The 19,590-nt window shown below is 43.7% G+C and overlaps 1 protein-coding gene across 1 annotated transcript in view; it reads left to right on the forward strand.

Annotated features, from left to right (window-relative positions):
• Positions 1 to 19,590, forward strand: part of LOC124550602 — a 1,053,220-nt gene that overhangs the window by 546,223 nt on the left and 487,407 nt on the right. The window contains exon 4 of the mRNA XM_047125358.1: positions 9,404 to 9,437. The gene's annotated coding sequence lies outside the window, so the exon portion shown is untranslated. The remainder of the gene's footprint in view (positions 1 to 9,403; positions 9,438 to 19,590) is intronic.

A 19,590-nucleotide genomic window follows, 5' to 3' on the forward strand; every position in this document is an offset into this window, starting at 1 on the left:
GCACTATGGGACTTAACTGCTGTGGTCATCAGTCCCCTAGAACTTAGAACTACTTAAACCTAACTAACCTAAGGACATCACACACATCCATGCCCGTGGCAGGATTCGAACCTGCGACCGTAGCGCTCAGGCGTAAGTTCTAGGGGACTGATGGCCTCAGATGTTAAGTCCCATAGTGCTCAGAGGCATTTTTTTGGAACGGTGTAAATCATAATTGAGCAAAAATCTTCCGAGAATCAGATACTCCTATGCATTACAAGGCAAGAACCGTTCCTATGATTTTGCTTCTAAACTAATATCGTTTACAGAAAATTGAGAATCATTAACCATTTAGCGAGACATTAAAGAACCTAAAATTCTGGACAAGTTGTTCTCCAACACATTCATTACATGAGGCAGTAGAGGTTTATTTTGTATCAACTAGTACTGGATAGATAACAAAAAAATCAAATAACTACAGTAAAATTTCTAGGCGTAATCATCAATAGCGACCGTAAAAGGAGTCGCAGCATAAAGCAAAAAGTGAGAAAGTCAGGTGGCCAAGATTTAAAGAAATAATCTTATGGAAATGTATTTCATCCACAGAAGAAGTAGCTTGCAGGGCACTTGTTTGGTCCCATCTAGAGTATTGTTCATCAATCTGGGACGCTTACTTGATTGAATTAATAGAAGAGATAGAAAATATCGCTCGAAGAGAAGCGCTTTTCTTCACGGGATCGTTTAGTCGACGCAAGAGCGTTACGGAGATGCTCAACACACTCCAGTACAGACGCTACAAGAGAGGCGTTGTGCTTAACGGAGAGATTTACCATTCAAATTCCGAGAGAGTACATTCCGGGAAGAATGTGGAAACTACTAATTGCTCCCACGTATCTCTCACGAAATGGCCACAACGAGAAATTTCTAGAAACAAGGGCAATATGGAGATTTAGTGACAGTCATTGTTCCCACGTGCCATTCGCGAATGGATCAGGGAAGGGAGGAGCAGATAGTGTTACCAGAAGCAGCCTCCGCCACACACCATAAGGTGGCTTGCGGAGCATACATGTAGATGTAGACTTAACCTCATGGAGTACGAGTAATCGTATAAGAATTTATGAACTACACGCTGACGGCAGTAACATTGTACAGTGTCGTTTTGCGTAAAGAGCGGCCGATGGGTGAAAGAGCAGCTCTGTTTACAGTACGGCTAAATTGTGCAGTTTTGCGTTTCTTTCCCCATGGCTTACGCAGGCGCACAGAAACACAGGGAAAAAATTGTGTTTGTAATTCAGTGCGTGAAACTACGGACGAAATGTTTTTCACCATACATGAGTCACCCTGTACAATCATGGATGAAAACATACGGTTACGACAAAAAAAAGTTAGCATCAGACCATTCGACAGGGCGACGAAAAAAAGTGCTTTTGCCCAATTCTATAACCATTATTAGACGTGATGCGTGCAAACGCTCGTCCCACGCGAAAAAGAAAATACGAAGAATGGTGAGTGGTTCGCCCACTCTGGTCTGGCGCCGGCTCATTACCGGCGTTATAAGTCCAGTTTAGAGGCAAAGGAGGTGACGGGTGGCGCACACAAAGTGTGTAGGGGCGCCGAGGACAGCCGAATAAATGGTCAGCGGCCTGGGCGATGTTTACGACGGGGACGCGGCAGCGGCAGCGGCTAGCCTGCTGCGTCGGTCACATAACTCACAGGGGACCTCTCTGTGGGGTCGCAGCCTCGCGGGTTCGTTGCCTCCAACTTGACCTCGCCCCGGGCTCTGGATCTGAACCCTGGCTCGCGACAGGGGGAAGCTCAACGGGGAATCGGAAAATGGTACTGCTTGGACCACAGACATCATTAAACCTTGTTGAGCACCACCTCAGGTTTAGCAGGCGACCCTTCGATACGTATTGTTGCTTCCTTAACGATGAGAGAGATGGGGATATCGCCAGCCAAAATTTTCACGATGGAGAATAGAACACTATAGGCTGTTTCAAGCACTGACTCCAGTGTCGCGCAGGAGCCAGCGGCCCCGTTGTCAGTTAGGCAGGTAGGTAGGTAGGCAGGCTGCCGTCGCCATGTCCTTAGGTTAGTTTGGTTTAAGTAGTTCTAAGTTCTAGGTGACTGATGACCGCAGATGTTAAGTCCCATAGTGCTCAGAGCCATTTGAACCATTTTATAAGATCGTCCTAGAACGTCCTAGGGAAACACTAAAACACTCAAATGTTGCCGTATAACTAAGCCGGCGATATTACAAGAAAAAAAAGGAAACGGATTCAAATGGTGTTCGTCCTGCCACAAAGCTGACGGCCTTCAGTGAAATCCTTTCTCGACATGAAGTTTCTTCTCGTACATGTTTTGTAGAGATCTTATTTGCATTAGTTTCCAATATAGTAGAGGAATACATTTGATAACAACTATTTGAATTGAATTCATCTTCTGGGTTCCTGCACTATGATAACGGACATTGTCACGAAGCCTGTAGTTTCTCTTCAGGGGTTAGACGACTCAACCTCCAGAAACCAGTGCCACAAAGTGATGACCCCATTACACGTAATTAGTGGCAGTTGGCTGCAGGACGTCTTGCTGCATTCTTTCTACGTCGAGTAACAAACTCAGTTCGTTATGTACTAAATATTTGGTCAAGAAGAACGCGGAAACTAAACCGAACTACTCATATCCTGCCCAGTAGTATCCATTTTTTCTTATAAAAGCAGAACTATTCACCAAGATTCCGAAACGTCATAGAGTCTTGTGAAGAAAAGAGACATGATTCTGAAGACATCAACAAAAGTGGATTCCACAAAATCTTTCAGGAATGGTTCAAATGGCTCTGAGCACTATGCGGCTTAACTTCTGAGCTCATCAGTCACCTAGAACTTAGAACTACTTAAACCAAACTAACCTAAGGACATCACACACATCCATGCCCGAGGCAGGATTCGAACCTGCGACCGTAGCGGTCGCTCGGTTCCAGACTAGCGCCTAGAACAGCACGGCCACTCCGGCCAGCCATTCAGGAATGTCACAGACGTAAAATAAAGTGCACGGAACATAAAATAGTCTACAGTGGAAGACGCCATGTCAGTCCTGTCTACAATATCTCGTGACTAAAAGTTTTACTCATCCGTTTCAAAAATTCGTGTTTATTGTTTTATTTTCAGTCACTCTTGAATTTGTTCCTTAACAAAAATTCATTTTTATTTTGCACGGTGTTTATTATCACAGTTCGTTGAGGCACACACTGGAGCCAATGATTTTTCTCAGTATCTTTTTATCTATTAGTTCTCGTTTACAGCGTCGTCCCTATCTGAAGCACTCAGTGCTGAAGACCTCACTACAGTGGTGTTAAGACGGAGTTTTGGGGCGAGAATAAGGGATTTAGATGAGAAAACGTTCTTAAAGAGATGATAGGCGTTCGAAAACTTGATGCACCTACCTTGTAGGTTCATTGCAAGGTTGTCATTGATTTTCGGTGAAAGGTGTTAGTTTTCCATATTAAGGAGTTACAAAATGAGAACGTATCTGGCGCGTTTGTGATGTTTGTGAGAGAATCTTCCACGTTGATAGTGATCTTGAGTTCTACTTTAGCTTTTAGAGAGTTGGTAAGTAGCTTCTTCTACACTGGATGCATAAGTGTGCAGCCATCTCTAATTTGGGCTATATTTTGCCCTCGTACATATTGATAAGTTAATAAAGTTCGTATTTTTTTCTGCATTGTGGGTACCATAGAAAGAAATTTGGTGAAAGTACTTTATAGGATTCTGTCTTTTAGGCCATTTTCAAGTGATTTTCTCCAGTAGAGACCTGTGCCTTATGCATTAAAGTGTCATTGTCTTGAAATTTATGTGTTATTTTCGTTTTAAATCACACATATGCTATCTTGTTAATTTCACAGCTTAAAACGCCAAGCTGTCAAACTAACTAGACAGCATGTGCCTGGACCAAAACGAATAGAACACATAAATTTAAAGAGGCTGCTCTTTTAATGCGTAGGGCACATTTTTCTACTGCATAAAATCACTTGAAAATTACCTAAAAGGCAGAGACTAGTTGTGTACCAATGAAATAAATAGAGTAGAAGAGGAAAAACTGTAGCTGATTGTAAAGACGGGAATATTCAAATTCTGAAAATTTCTGTCTTTGCATCTTTTTTTTAGACTTACACTTGGAGACAAGAATGAAGTGGAACACATACAAGGTGCTTTAAATAAAGTGTGACACATTCCTACGGGAGTCAGTATTGGTCAAAAACAGAAGAAAAGTTCCTGTAATGATACGTCCAGAAAGCAGTATCTGTGGAGATACGTGTCAAACTCTCCTCTCGTTCCCATCTGTCTGCTACGTAGAAGTAGACACCATAGACAGCGCTGCGTGTTGTTATCACACGCATGCTGACACATCCTTCTACCCTTCTTCGCAGTGAATCATGCAATCTTTCAAGTACACCTGGCTCCATTCGGATTGCGTTACACGCATTGGTCACACCCTCCTGTGACGTCAGCACGTCGTCGATAGGTTGGGCATACACCAATGCCTTTAAATGTTCCCAAAGCCACGAGAAACCCAACGTATTGACGTCCACTGAACGGAGAGGCCATGCCACCGGACATCCTAGTGCAGTCTACCACCCACGCTACGTTGTTGTGAGGTACTGTCTCACGATCAGTATAAAATAGTGTGGTGCCCCCTCGTCCATAAAGTACGGTCGTTGTCTTTCCGGAACGACAACGTTCTCCAATAACGGTGGCAGTTTATCACCTAGAAATATGTAACACACAGCAGCTGTCAATATGTTTGGTAAAGTGTATGACCCTATGCGTCTCTCACCGACAGTACCTGTCGTACATTAGTACTGAAGCGATCCTGAAGCCTCGCCTCCATGATTGCTCGATGATTTGCATCTACTCACATCTGTATATTGTGATAGTTTACTGTGCCAACTCTCGTGAGTGCGAGCACTACACTCAGGTAGAACGGCCCTTATCTCAATAGCTATTGGGTTCTGGACATACAATCGTAGGTATTTTCCTTCGGGTTCTGACCTGTGCTACCTACTATAGAAATATGTAACACTTTTTTAAAAACATCCTGTACATTCTTCATCAGAAAAAAACTTTGTTCATTTTGATTGGGTAATTAGTTTCTGAGATATGGTCTTGATTACGGAAAGTTGATTAATCGCTGAAGTTGAAACGCATTTGTTCATTTGGTGTGTGCTCACTTCGCCGCGTTGTACTGGTGGCGCTAGTGATCCTAATGCGTTTTCACAGTTCTTAGTTTGTGACGTCACCACGAAGACACCGAGAGTCTTCGGCCACCCGGCAGTGTGTAGTCGTTTACATTCACCGTGTAAGGCAGTACCGCGCACAGGACACGGCAGCTCGCGCCACCATAACTCACAGAGGGTGCCGATGGCTGGGACTCACTACACGCCTACGCAGCGCCTGGCCAGGGCCATATGCGTCTCTATCCCGTATAAGTCCTAATTGCTTACAAGCGGTATTTATTAGTAGGGGGTTGCCGCGGCTATGGAAACTAGTCGCCGGCGATAAATCGCGGCGGGCAGGCCCTGGCGGCCGACAAGGGCCGACCACCAGGACCAGGGCTGAGGGGAATGCCCTCTGCGTCTGCGACTCTCGTATTGTATTCGGGAACCGGCCGGCATTAGCGATTTAAAAGGGCAAACCCGGCGGCCGGGCTACAGCCTGCCCGCTAAGGCGGGGTCCGGTCGCACAGTCTCCCGGAAGCGGCTGCCGCAGCTGTCTCGGGTTTGGACCCACCTCTTCTTCGCCATTCTGATGCAGAATTTTTCCTCCAGGTAGTCACCACTCAGAAGTACCACATCTCACTGCAGTTCCTTATCTCTATATCTTTGGTTAGTAACAATACTGACGTGTCGCCTGCACGCTTTTGTCTCGGGATCCTCGGTCGACTTTTCTGAGGTTTCGCCAGCACGAGCGGCTGGCATTATCCGTGGTTCACTCTCAACTACTGATGGAGGACTCGAGTCGAGCCCGCGGCCGGAGATTACACAAGGTGTGATGGGTATAAGTGCAGATTCGGTTTGTATGTGGTACCCTAATATGTATAAATATCAGTGCACTCGTTTTTTTTCTCTGCGCCATGCAGGCTTCCCGGAAACACATGACAAAATTTACTACCTGATGTTTCCTGCACGGTCGTAGCTCCACCACTAAGTGGACTACGCCTTCATTATAGACTAACCGTTTTGCGTCCACACGTCAACACCTCAACACCTGACATGCCACCCAGAGGCAATAATCTGTAATGGTTTGCTCCTGTCGCCTGTACGTGGAGGTACTAGCCAACCCAAAAATATACTACTCCTCATAGCTCTAATTATTATTCTGGAAATGAAGTAAATACAGATATAATGTTGTTCAGAACACTGTCCTCAGCCACCAATAGAAATACCTGCAGATATACCCGCTACATCCTGTGTGTACATACTCCTATAAAATATCGGAACAGTCCCCTATGGTGGTGAATTGAACACTATTTGTCAAGAAAGGCGGACGCGCCATTGTAAACGGCGACGGAGCAGAGAAGCAATAACAGCAGAGCCCGTTGGTCAGGGAGAGCTGTAACTTTGGACGTGTACTGGTCACTGGATGCCATTAGTAAGAAATCCATCAGGGACATTTCAAGGCTTTTAAAACTGCCCTGATCAACTGTTGGTGAATTACTGTGAAGTGGACGCGAAGGAACAACCATAGATAAACCGATACCAGACAGACCTCGTGTACTGACTGATGGGGACCGTCGGGCATTGCTGAGGGTGTTTGTACGAAATCACGTGAATTCAGCGGAAGGAATCACTCAAATGACCCAGAGAACTACCAACGGTCCAGCTACGACAATGACGGTGCGTAGGGAGTTAAAAAGAATGTGATACAATAGTCGAGCATTGTATCATGTATAATGCCAGCAGTGACATACAAAGGAGGTGGTATTGCGGTATGGGCGGTTGTGTTTCGTGGCAGCGGTAGTCCCATTATTGTGTTTCAGAAAACGCTAAATTTTACAGCACTGTGCATTGAACAGAGCGAAGGAGCAGTGCGGAGATGATATTTGTGTCAACATGACAATACACTCTGTTATAAAGTAGCATCTGTAAGGCAATGATTTGTGGACAATAGTATTCCTGGAACAGACTGGCCCGCTCATAGTCGACCACTCCAGACTCCACATCCCACATCTCTACTTCCTCTGGTTTCGTCTCTTGAGGAAAAATGGGCTGCCATTTCTCCACTGACATTCTGACATCTCACTGAAAGTGCCTTTAGCAGAGTTCAAGCCGTCATGAAATCGAACGGTGGACGCACCCCCATACCAATAGGCCCTAGATGTGCGAATACTGTTGATCAGACTGCGTACCTGCCGCGTCACCGTCTGAGCGCTTTTCTCGTGTCATTACCGCTGGAGTTCTTTCATTGTTACCTACAACGGTCCTTGGATGCAACACGACAATCCAGGATCCCATTACCCTGAAGCTTTCTTCTATCTTGCTGAAATTATTGTCATGGTTGTTAATTCCGGCATCTTTCCCTCACAGTGAGAACTTGAGTATCGGCGAATTTTATTATGTGCTGAGACTGGAAACGGTAGGCAGTAGGTACGGACCAAGTCGTTGTGTAAAAATAACAACTGAAGTATGTTTGGGTCCAGTACTGCTTTTCCCAAATTCTGCCCACGCACGGGTTCCCGGGTTCGATTCTCGGCGGGGTCAGGGATTTTCTCTGCCTCGTGATGGCTGGGTGTTGTGTGCTGTCCTTTGGTTAGTTAGGTTTAAGTAGTTCTAAGTTCTAGGGGACTGATGACCATAGATGTTAAGTCCCATGGTGCTCAGAGCCATTTGAACCATTTGAACCCAAATTCTGCGTATACCAAGCGTATTATTCCAACTGAAGCAAGTGCTCATTACATTTCTCGTGAACTAAGCTTATCAGTGGTTCACAACACCTCAAGCATAGCGTTTAATGTCCCTACTCTCTGTGTAGATCTTCATATCTATTGCATAAGACAGGCACTTAACGGTGAGTGGTGAACGGTACTTCCTCTACGGATATTTCCCTGTAGGTAACTCTAATTTCTTTGATCTTACCTTCATGATTATTTTGTGCTACTCTGTTACACAACGTAAAGCTGCTCGCGCAGTAAAAACGTATCTCTAGATTTAGAAAGCGACTGTACAGTAATGCGATAACTGTCGTCATGAGTAGTTTCTTAAGACGGGTAATCAAATGAAAGCGAGGAAGATAAAAAAATTAAATGAACTTTTAAAACATTTACCCCACTGCGGGACAAAACGGTCAATGTCTTAATGGAAAAATGCTTGCAGGTGCCTGCAGAACGATGATTGTACCCAGCCGTGCACCTCTTCTTCCGAAGCAAATCGACCTTGGCAACATGTGGGCGGGCATTATCTTGCAACAAAATGATGTCGTCCTTCAGTGTCATCCGTCAACATTCTCGGGCGTTTGCACTTGATGATTTTTTTTCAATTTTTGCAATGTGTCCACACACCGCTGTGCGTTAAACGTGGCGCCGTGTTACTGAAATTCAACGAGCAAGAAAAAGATCACATGAATTTCCCACAGTTGGTGTGTCTGTCGTTTCGCATACGCTACAAAATTTTCGCCGGGGAGCACTTACACGTCGTCAATGCAGTCCCGATTTCTCCCTACGGGATTTCCATATTTTTGGAGCCCTGAAGAAACACATTCGTGGCCGTCGATTTGCACGCCTAGGTACAGTCGTAGTTCTGTAGGCATCCGAAAACATTTTTCCATGAAGGCACTGACCATCTTGTTTGACAGTGGGATAATCACCAGTCAAAATAATGAACATACAAAAACTAAATGTATTAACAGATACGGCAATTTTTTTGGAACTAATAAACAGTTTACTTAATTTTTTTCCTCTGTTTCCTTTTCATTTGACTCGTCTTATAGAAGTATCCATCATTTATTCTTTGTTGAAGGAGATTTTCGTAACTACTTCTTGCTAATCTTTGCGTCCACTGTGTAAGCATCGTATTTTTTGTATTAATACGGATATTCGCGTCTTTGTGATTCCTCCTCCTTCTCCTTTCCAGCCTATCCCCGGCACTCTCCTCTCCTCTCTCTCTCTCTCTCTCTCTCTCTCTCTCTCTCTCTCTCTCTCTCTTCTCTCTGAAAATACCTGTGGTATGTTTTAGTTCAAGTTTTCTTTTATGCAGAAAGTTGATGCGAAAAGATTTATGTGTAGCATTAGTTTTTAATTTTGTTATATGTTACTCTTCGGCTAAGATCTCATATAGCTGTCTCTAGGTCTCTTTTAAACAGAGCTACACTCACATTCATTAAATGCTTACAAAGTGAAGTGAACTCTAATGATTTTTTCCTGTTGTTTCTAGGAAAGCAGCCGGGAGGAGAGCTGCCAGCAGCAAGGTAAGAAAATGAGTGTTGCCTCACCACAACCATACTGCTTGCTGCATGTCGGATGTCGATGAACGTGACACTTGTCAGAACGTCGCGGCATCACGTGACTGCCACGCGGCTGGGCATCCGAAAGCTTTTCATCACTCTGTCGTCTTTCTGTCAAAACAAATTTTTATTCTGATGTTCTTGATTGGTGGACAAGTTGAAAGCCAGACATACTTCTCTCCGAGAGAAGATAACTTTACCGAGGCTGTTCCCAAAGAAAATTCTTTAAAGGATTTTCATGGTATTTCAGCAGTGTGTATACTTTCGAATTTCTCATTTAATAACGAAACTTTACAAGGTATCTTACAGCTAAGGTATATTGATCTTCTATTCTGAATATGTAATATAAGCTTTTAAAAAGGCTGTAGTAAACCAAGAAAAAATCATGTATACATTTCTTGTGTTTCATGATACCGTACTTAGCTAACACGAATGTCACGTGATATGTCATAACGAACATACGAAACCCAAGTCCCACTCACCATCATTTTATCTGGTATTGCACACGTAATGCCAATGCAAAGTGTCGCTATGTCGAACTGGTTACGGCGATATTTCTAAGCCACATAGGAATCAGTACACCGTCATCTGTGATGCATCCATCCACGGCGGAAGACGTGTCTTTAACTTGCGGTGTAGCAGGATGTAGCGGCCCTAAAGCCGGACGAATTTTCAGAGAAAGGTTTCAAAAAAAAGGTTCAAATGGCTCTGAGCTCTATGGGACTTAACATCTATGGTCATCAGTTCCCTAGAACTTAGAACTACTCAAACCTAACTAACCTAAGGACACCACACACATCCATTCCCGAGGCAGGATTCGAACCTGCAACCGTAGCGTTCACGCGGTCCCAGACTGAAGCGCCTAGAACCGCACGGCCACACCGGCCGGCAAAGAAAGGTTTCGCGACAGGTGTCATCCTAGCCGCAAGTCAAGTCAAGTCAACGATATATGAAACCTCGGTACAAACTGAGGAGGGAAGATGCTATTGCCTTGAACGTTGCATAATGTACCGCAGAGATATCTGAGAGAGCATGGCAAGATATTTTTACTCTTTTGTGGCGCTTGTACTCAGACTGGTAGTCATCACTTTGAACGATTTGTCAGGGCTTAATTTATTCGTATAATGTGCATCTTGTTAGTGTTAGCAATAATTAGTGTTCATTTCCGATCATTGGTTCCTAGTCTCAGAGTACTCAGTTTAGGATATGAGCCTACAGCTGACACTGGTTCCTAACCTTCAACGGCATTAGTCTGTAGGAACTGGAAAGGACGTCCGTTACTAGAACAACAATCTTCGAAATCCAATCTCTTTTATCACTCAATCTGTTGGGTACTTACGATTAGTGCTTGTATAACAAAAATGGTTCAAATGGCTCTGAGCACTATGGGACTTAACTTCTGAGGTCATCAGTCCCCTAGAACTTAGAACTACTTAAACCTAACTAACCTAAGGACATCACACACATCCATGTCCGAGGCAGGATTCGAACCTGCCACCGTAGCGGTCGCGCGGTTCAGGACTGTAGCACCTAGAACCATTCGGCCACTCCGGCTGGCGCTTCCATAACATTTTCATTGCACAATAACATCACTAGCTTAGAAACTGGGTTATTAATTCTTCATGGTGTTTTCTAGAAACCATCAAGAACGAGAACTCTCAAGTATGCGGAATGAGTCAAGGTACTGGTTAACACGATACAAAAGACTTTGTGAGAACGTAATGTGTACAGTGCATTATCAATAAACTATTATTACGGTACTAATGCTCTTTAAGCTTGTCATCTAAATTCAGTAAATAGTGTAAATTAGTAAGAAAGATGCTCCGTTGATAAAAGCTACTGCCTCCTTAGTTTTCTTATATTACACACCTGATGTTTATCTGTCATTAGAAGTTTAATATTTACTTGATTACAGCGGTATTTTTCAAAGAAAATATTTTCCTAAATTTATAAATACTGAGTCCTACTTACAGCACATTACTACTTTTCTTACAGATTTAAAGCACACAGTGCTACTTGCTATGCTGTTAACAGAATTTGTCAGTAGCTGAATCTAGGAATTTAATTTACACAAAGAGTGACTAATGAGGCATTTTTTTAAATTTTCTTTTGAACTATATGGTATTCGGAGTTTCTTCCTTTGTGTTAGACGGTAGCTTGTTGACTATCTTACCACCAGACCATGCGACTCAAGTCTGATAAGGAGGCAAAGTCTACATGAAAATTACTTTTATGTCTTCTACTATGATTATGTATGTCACAGTTCGGCTGAAATTGATTTTTGCTACCAGCAACAAAAACCGTTAAGTAGGAAATTTATTAGGCAGTGGGCGTTAGAATTTCAAAATCCTTGGTGTTTATGATTATCTACTTTACACGACATTCTTATTCCTCGCTTCTGCATTAGGTGCATTTTCTCAAAAAGTGGTTCAAATGGCCTGGTGACATGGCGCATTGTCATCCATAAAAATTCCTTCGTTGTCTGGGAACATGAAGTCCACGAATGGTTTCAAATTGTCTCCAAGTAGACGAACATCTGTATTTCCAGTCAATGATCGGTTCAAATGGTTCAGATGGCTCTAAGCACTATGGGAATTAACATCTGAGGTCATCAGTCCCCTAGACTTATAACTACTTAAACCTAACGACATCACACACATCCATGCCCGAGGCAGGATTCGAACCTGCGACCGTAGCAGCAGCGCGGTTCCTGACTGAAGCGCCTAGAACCGCTCGGCCACAACGGCTTGCATTTTCTCAGAAAATAGTTATACAAGAGAATAGGGACAGATTGTATGCAAAATAAGTCAGCACATTGGTGTTCAGGTTAACTCTGTGGGAAATGCTTCTGAGGGAATAACACGCTGAAGTGAATTCTTAATCAGTTTATCCGTGTATTGACTTCAGTTGAACTTTTCATCCAGCAAAGGACTTAACACACTGCGCTTCACTCAATGTGTGACCATTAATGTCTAATTCTGGTGTTAAGAAGTCATTAATGTTTGTCAGAAATTGCATAATACGAGTCTTTGTTAGGTTAAGACTTAAACCATAGTTGTGAACCAACTGAGCTGTGTCTTCTAGGCCTGGGTTTAGACCCTCGATTAGTGTGCTTATGTCACAAGCAAACATTACATTTTCTGTACTGCCCGTTAAAGTCACTGGAAGATCATTTACGTAGACAAGAAACAAGTATGGGTCCATAATCCCTATGGCACTTCACACGTTACGTTCCTCCATTTTGAGATTATTTTTATCTGTCAATCAGACCCTCTGCTTTCTGTTGTGGAGGTGAGATTTCGTCCACGGAAAAGGGATGACATTAATACCACGAGACCTTAGTCTGCTAAGCAGAACAATGAAAGGCTTTGAAAAAAAGTCACAAAATACACCAAAAGAATATTTTATCTTGTTTAGCTGTGCTAGCAACTATATTTCTAGGTCTTTTATCGCTTTTTATGTTTCCTTTGATATCCCTCTGTTGTAATTCTCGAAACTGTGTAATCCCTTTGACTCCTGTTTCTTCCGACCTCTCTCTCCATCTCGAAAAAACACGTCGTCAACGGGACGCACAACCGCAAACTTTGTTACTTCGACGTCCCTCATTTCTCACTGTTGAGTAATTCTAACTGAAAAACAATGCACAACGGATGCATGAGGTCACATGGAACCTACCCGTTGCTATCTTCTGTAGTGGTTAAAGCGACCATTCGCGACAAACGGGCAATCCGGGTTCGAGTCCCGTCCCAGCACACATTTTCATTTCTTCTGAAATATTCTACATCTGATGCGGAAACATAACCGCATTTTTCGAGTTCATTCTTAATTGAATACGGCTGTTGATCTTCGACGCAGCGTCTGACACTGTAGTACAGTGTTTGTGTAGTCCACCGCGTAAACTAATAAGGAATGTTTTGTATTCTTTGTGTCTGTACTTTTTCAGGTACTCGTGCAGCAGAGGCCATTGCTCCACGTGTGCTAGGAAGGCGACGTACTCAGGTGGCTATTGGCTCTTGTGGCTCGCTCGCCGCAAATCCAGCCCGGAGCTGGTGTCCGCCAATTTGGCCGTTTTATCTGTCGGCAGCTGAGCGTGTAATGAAGACGAGACAAGCGGGCCCGCGGCTACTGTGCGACGCGCTATCTAAATTGAATCGCTGGCAGCAGCGGCTGGCCTCAAAGGCGAGCAGCCCGCGGGAACGCAGCACCGAGGTGTTCGCTGGCGGAGGGTAACGTCGACTAGGAGCGGCGGCGATAGGACGGAGCAGGACACCGCTCGAAGAACACAATCCATAACAGGTATACTCGCGAAATCAACGCGGTACACTGTCTCGCGCATAGCTACTTATTTTATACCTCACAGTTAATTAAACAGATGACCCTCTCATTGTTATCGGTCACCCCCACACGCTTATTTCTAAAGAGCTTCGAGTCCGCAGCTCTTGGTCTCGCAGTTGCGTTCTCGCTTCCCGAGAGCGGGGTCCCGTATTCGATTCCCGGCGGGGTCAGGGATTTTCAGCTGCCTCGAGATGACTGGGTGTTTGTGTTGCCCTCATCATTTCATCATCATTCATGCACGTGACGAGATTGGACTGAGCAATGGTTGGAAATTTTTTACGGGCGCTGATAACGGCGAAGTTGAGCGCCCCACAAACCAAACATCATCATCATCATCTAAAGAGCTTCGACACGTTGGGGTTTAAATTAACATGACGCTCAGTCTCGAGCATGGAATAACTACTCGCAGAGGTTCTTGAATAATTAGGAGACTGATGGGAGCGGATAGAATTTGAAAGTCGAACCCAAAAACAGGTTAAATATCAACAATGTGATTGAGAATGGAGTTACCTACATTGAGCCAGGAACAGCCTTCACTAACTATACCAATTAACACAGGAAACCTACAATACTCCTGGGCGTGAAAGTAGTACTGAGTCCGACTTTTATGTGCCTCCAACCGTGGAAACTAGGGCCTTTGCCAACCACAGGGAAGAACACAGGACAAGGACTGCCTGTTGCGACGTACAGAATTGATCACGTCTTTCGCAGACAGAGGTTTCTCGTCCCTGCGCTCCCACTAGGCGGAGAAGAAGCTGTTTCGAATTTTACGTACTTTTCAGATTTCATTTCCTCAGTACCTCACGAATCTGTTTATTTCGATCTTGTTTCTCTTGGAATCTTTATAAGGGATTAATCTTGCAACCGAAAGAAAAGTCGCGAATATGTAATTAGCTGGATGGATTAATGATTATTAATCGCCTGTTTCTTTGCTGGGAGCATTGCATCGGCCCGCACGTACACGTCCCGACCCAGGGCGAGACAGAGGAGAGTAGTTTCACTACAGACACAATAGGAACGGCTAGACAGTTCTGTAGACATGATGTTCCTCCCTCCAGCCAAGACGGCAGATCTTCTGGTATGTGAAAAATCGGGTATTTGTGAAATTCCTTGTCAATGGGGTAAGAGTTACATAAGACAAACAGTTCGCTGCGTACAAGACCGGTGCGTCGACCATTAGCGACACAATTGCTTTCTTACATCTCAACAAATACACAGTGGCTGAACGTTGTATTTCCGCTGGCCATACCATGGATTACGAGGAAGTCAAGATAACAGGGACACCCTCATGCTATAAGGATTCAGTAATCAAGGAAGTTTTGGAAACGCAATAACAGACAACCTGCTCAATCGAGACGAGAGTTTCCAGCTGAACAAATCATCGAAATCACTCGTTTCATGTCTGCGCTTTCGGGGGAACCATTCTTCCGTAGCTTCGCTGCCTGGTATTCCAACACATGCTATCGATTTCAGTAACTGACCACATAATTCGTAAGCGCTCTGGTTTTATTGACTCGGTGCTTGCTGTGTTTTGTTCATGGATGCACAAAGTTGCCGACTGTCTTATCTCTGGTTCAAATGGTTCAAATGGCTCTGAGCACTATGGGACTTAACATCTGAGGTCATCAGTCCCGTAGAACTTAGAACTACTTAAACCTAACTAACCTAAGGACATCACACACATCCATGCCCGAGGCAGGATTCGAACCTGCGACCGTAGCAGTCTCGCGGTTCCGAACTGAAGCGCCTAGAACCGCACGGCCACCGCGGCCGGTTCTTATCTCTGGCACAGACTCATTTACTCTACAGTATATCATGACATGAACTGCTTTTATTCAGTCAGCAGTTGAGATTCAAGATGGTTATCAACCTAAGTATCATAAGAAGAAATGGTGATGCCCGGTGTACACACCTGAAAGATGACGTAATGCACTATCCTCCGGGAAACCTTAAGAAACTCAGCATGCAGTTGATGTCGACATGTCTATGAAAATATGGCAGTTCCTCTTCCCCGTGTTACCTGAACTGTTCCTCTGGCTTCCTGCCAGTAAAAACGCGTATCTTCTTTGAAACCGTTTTCGCTTCATGGGGAATCTGACAAATGCCTAAAACAGATGAAAACGAACGTCATAGATTCACAGTGTGTCTCTGAGTGTGCATGCTCAAGAGGACGGTAGTATCTCAGTAAATGTTGTGCGTTACGAACCTCCCGCCTCGTAGTTTGCGGTGCTGATGGCAGCGACGACTGGGCGGGCGTGTAGAAGGAATGCAGACTGCCGCCGGCCGCATGCAGCAGTAATAAAAACGCCGGCGTTTTTGCCGTTCCTTTTGCCGCCGGCTGGCCGCGATTGTAGGAGCGCTGTTTTAGATTTCGGTGAGGGCCGGGCAGAGCGATAAAGCCGCCACTAACTCAGGAGGCGGGACACAGCCTCGTTAATTCACGCCGCGGACGCCACGTCGCGATCCGCACCGATAGCGTGGGCCCACACGCGCGGCCCGCTCGCTCTGCCTCCACCGCTACGGCGACACGGCCCTCCAGTCCTAACTCGTGACATAAAAACTCACGTGGACGTGGGTATGTATGAGTCTTGTGACATCAGCTCCAGTTTTTTCACGTAGAGGAACCATTGCCACGCATGAAACACGGAGTAAGTTCTGTGCAACGAAACGTTTAACCAATAAGAGGCAATAACGCTCTCTACGTCACAAGCAGAACTTGGTAGACACCATATTGGATTCCATAGTTTCCAGTATTTGGTGGGTTTAAAATTACCTCTTAGCTCCCGTAATACACGCAGTTTCAAAGCAGGAGCTCACTGAGAATCTCTTGAAAACGTGTCGTTACAGGTACGGTTTGTTGTAATAAAATGACGGGAGAAGTCATATTGGCAGATAAGCCTGCAGTACAGGGGTAATTCCAACGCCATCACAGCCTGGTAACCGGGGAATCGATCTGAAAGTAAGAAATTATCTGAGAGTAGCGAAGGAAACGACTGCCAGGAAAAGAAAAATTCCAAGTGTTACAGAGGTTAGGGAATGGAAGCGTGACAAACACATGCTAAAAGGCTATATGCTCGAACGCCACTCTTGCGCTTTCGTCACAATTTTTTTCAACTTCGTTTAATCCAATCCATGAAAGAAATACTTTACTTTACTTAAGTAGAAAAATTAGAATTCTGCAAGAATCAGGGATGAAGTACGAATAAGAATGAAAGTCAGACTCAGCCGTATTTTGCTTATGAGTTCGAGAAGATAACTTTTCACGACTATTTAGACATGAATTTAAACTGTGCAGCTAACTAATTCCTTCCAAATACAAGACTACATTCGATTTCGATTGGCTTTTCGATAATAGACTATTCCACTTGCACGTAGACGAATATAGCCTAGTGGCCGAGCCGTTCTAGGCACTTCAGTCTGGAACCGCGCGACCGCTACGGTCGAAGGTTCGAATCCGGCCTTGGGTATGGATGTATGTGATGTCCTTAGGTTAGTCAGGTTTAAGTAGGGGGACTGATGACCTCAGATGTTGAGTCCCTTAGTGCTCAGAGCCATTTGAACCAATTTTTTTAATAGCATAGAGATTTTACATTTATTAGCCTTTGAATGGAGACAATAAATTAACAGTTCGCCCTGAAATGCTTGTATTTCTATTTCCACGAAAGACATTTTCACATATTGTACCTGCGATAAGAGAATTGCTGTTCTGTGTTCAGACATACCCAACAATTCGATTACTTCGTTTATGAGGTGAAATCGAGTAAACTACCTTCCCGTCCGCCCATCTTCTGTAAAAACATTGTGATTTACGTGAAAAATTGGATTCCTGTTTAGGCACTTCGTGGATCAGCGGGGTGCCATTCTAAGCGTGTCAGTAACAAGAGACAGCAGTCACCTTTTACTCAGTGTATAACAAGCGTCCGCGTCATAAATAGTAACATTAGTGGTTATAAAAATATAGATTTGGACGAAATCTCCTTTTCTAAACCGCGTCTATTCGGTGAGGCAGTGACATAATCCATCAGGGATACCATGCAAAAGTACAACGCCACAAGGAAGTTACAGACTTTTATAGCAAAGTCCTTAGCATTAAGTATTTCCTGTGCTAAGATGAAAGGCTTTTTTATGTTTTAGTAATACGAGAAATATTAAAAACTGTCTGAGAATTTCAGAAAGCAAATTCGTCGTATACATTCAAATTCAAACGTCTGATGAAAATCTAGCTCTATTGAATCGTCTTACTAGACGGGTCAAGTGTAGAATTCGCAAACGAAACTTCAGCGTCAGCCGTGATAAATATAATTACGTCTCCGGTGTAGATTGTGAAACGGCTGTTATGATTTATCCAAAAGACTGCAATCATAGAATAGGTCGAAACTGTGTCGATCGCATTCTTCGGCGTTTAAGTAACGGGTAAAGAGATGAAGGTCTGAGCATTTGGAATTTGTCCTTGGACGGGTGCCGTAATTTCTTCGTGACTTACCTCCCTGTATACCGTGTTACGTATAACGAGCTTAGTATATAACAGTAGTGTAATTCATCTGGTGCCTATTTCACATTCAGTTACGTAGTTTTAATGTGCCTGTTCTGGTATTGCATAACAAGCACGGTGCCAGCGTTGCTGCAACTATGACTACAGCGTTGCAGGTGACTTCAACGCACGTGTAGAAGGGAAACTCCTAGCTTTCTTGTCATTTTTCTTGGGTTTAGAATCGATTCTCTACGTTTGTGTACCTTTTGCAAATTCCCTTAGCCACGCATATTTGAAACACTGCATATTCTGAATAATCCATGTTAGAGCGTGTCGCCTTTGACATTTTGTAGATGCATTTTCTCTCACATCATGCGAAACCAAATCGCAGCGTACTCACGTTCTTCTGCAAAAACTTGTTTTCCTGCTAGCTCATCTTGAAAATTTGTAGATTCATGAGTAGAGATTTGCTCAATTTTTGCCATCCTTCTATACATATCACTTCATACCTTTCAAGTTTTTGGTGTTTTACCATCCGTATATTACTTTCAAAATCTGGTCCAGATATGCGTCTGCACGAGTTGTTGGTAGAAATGCGTCAGTGGCACTTGATATACTGGTTATGTTTCTGCGTCTATGTCACTAGCGTTACTATGATAAACATTTTCCACACAGTTTATGTAGATACTTTATTAAAGCTGTACCATGGGTTAATTCATTCACATTTATTGTACTGTATAACAATATCGAGTGAAGCAGCAAATGTACATACAAACAGAATGCTGAAACCGGAAAAAATCACATATATTGGTAGCCTATTACCAAGACATTCCCGTAAAATTACATCAAAAAATTCAAAATTTTGGCAGTTACCTCTATATATGTATATGAAAATATCACGTATCTCAGATTAAATCGTGTATCGATGCTGAACAGAGGAATGTACAATTACCGTACGAGAGTCAAAGACGATTATCACATTAACAGCACCCGAATACACTGACTGACAAAGATCCTGTTGTAGCTGCTTGCTTATTGTGGAACAGAATACCAGGCAGTTTAAGAAATGTAAAAGCACTGCCACTCTTGAAAACAAAATTAGGAGATTACTTGAAAACGGCATGTTTGAACAGTGTTAAAGAATACACAGAGACTAGTCCAAACTAACTCGAAAGAAATTGTACTGCTACGACAATATCCTGAGAAATATGCTACATACACGAGTACTGTGTCAGTGAAAAGAGCACAAGGCATTGTTTAACACTGTTTAATGTGTGATCAATTCCCAAGCTTTGCAGCAGAAAGTGGAAC

This window comes from Schistocerca americana, chromosome 1 (assembly GCF_021461395.2).
Source record: "Schistocerca americana isolate TAMUIC-IGC-003095 chromosome 1, iqSchAmer2.1, whole genome shotgun sequence".
Taxonomy (NCBI): domain Eukaryota; kingdom Metazoa; phylum Arthropoda; class Insecta; order Orthoptera; family Acrididae; genus Schistocerca; species Schistocerca americana.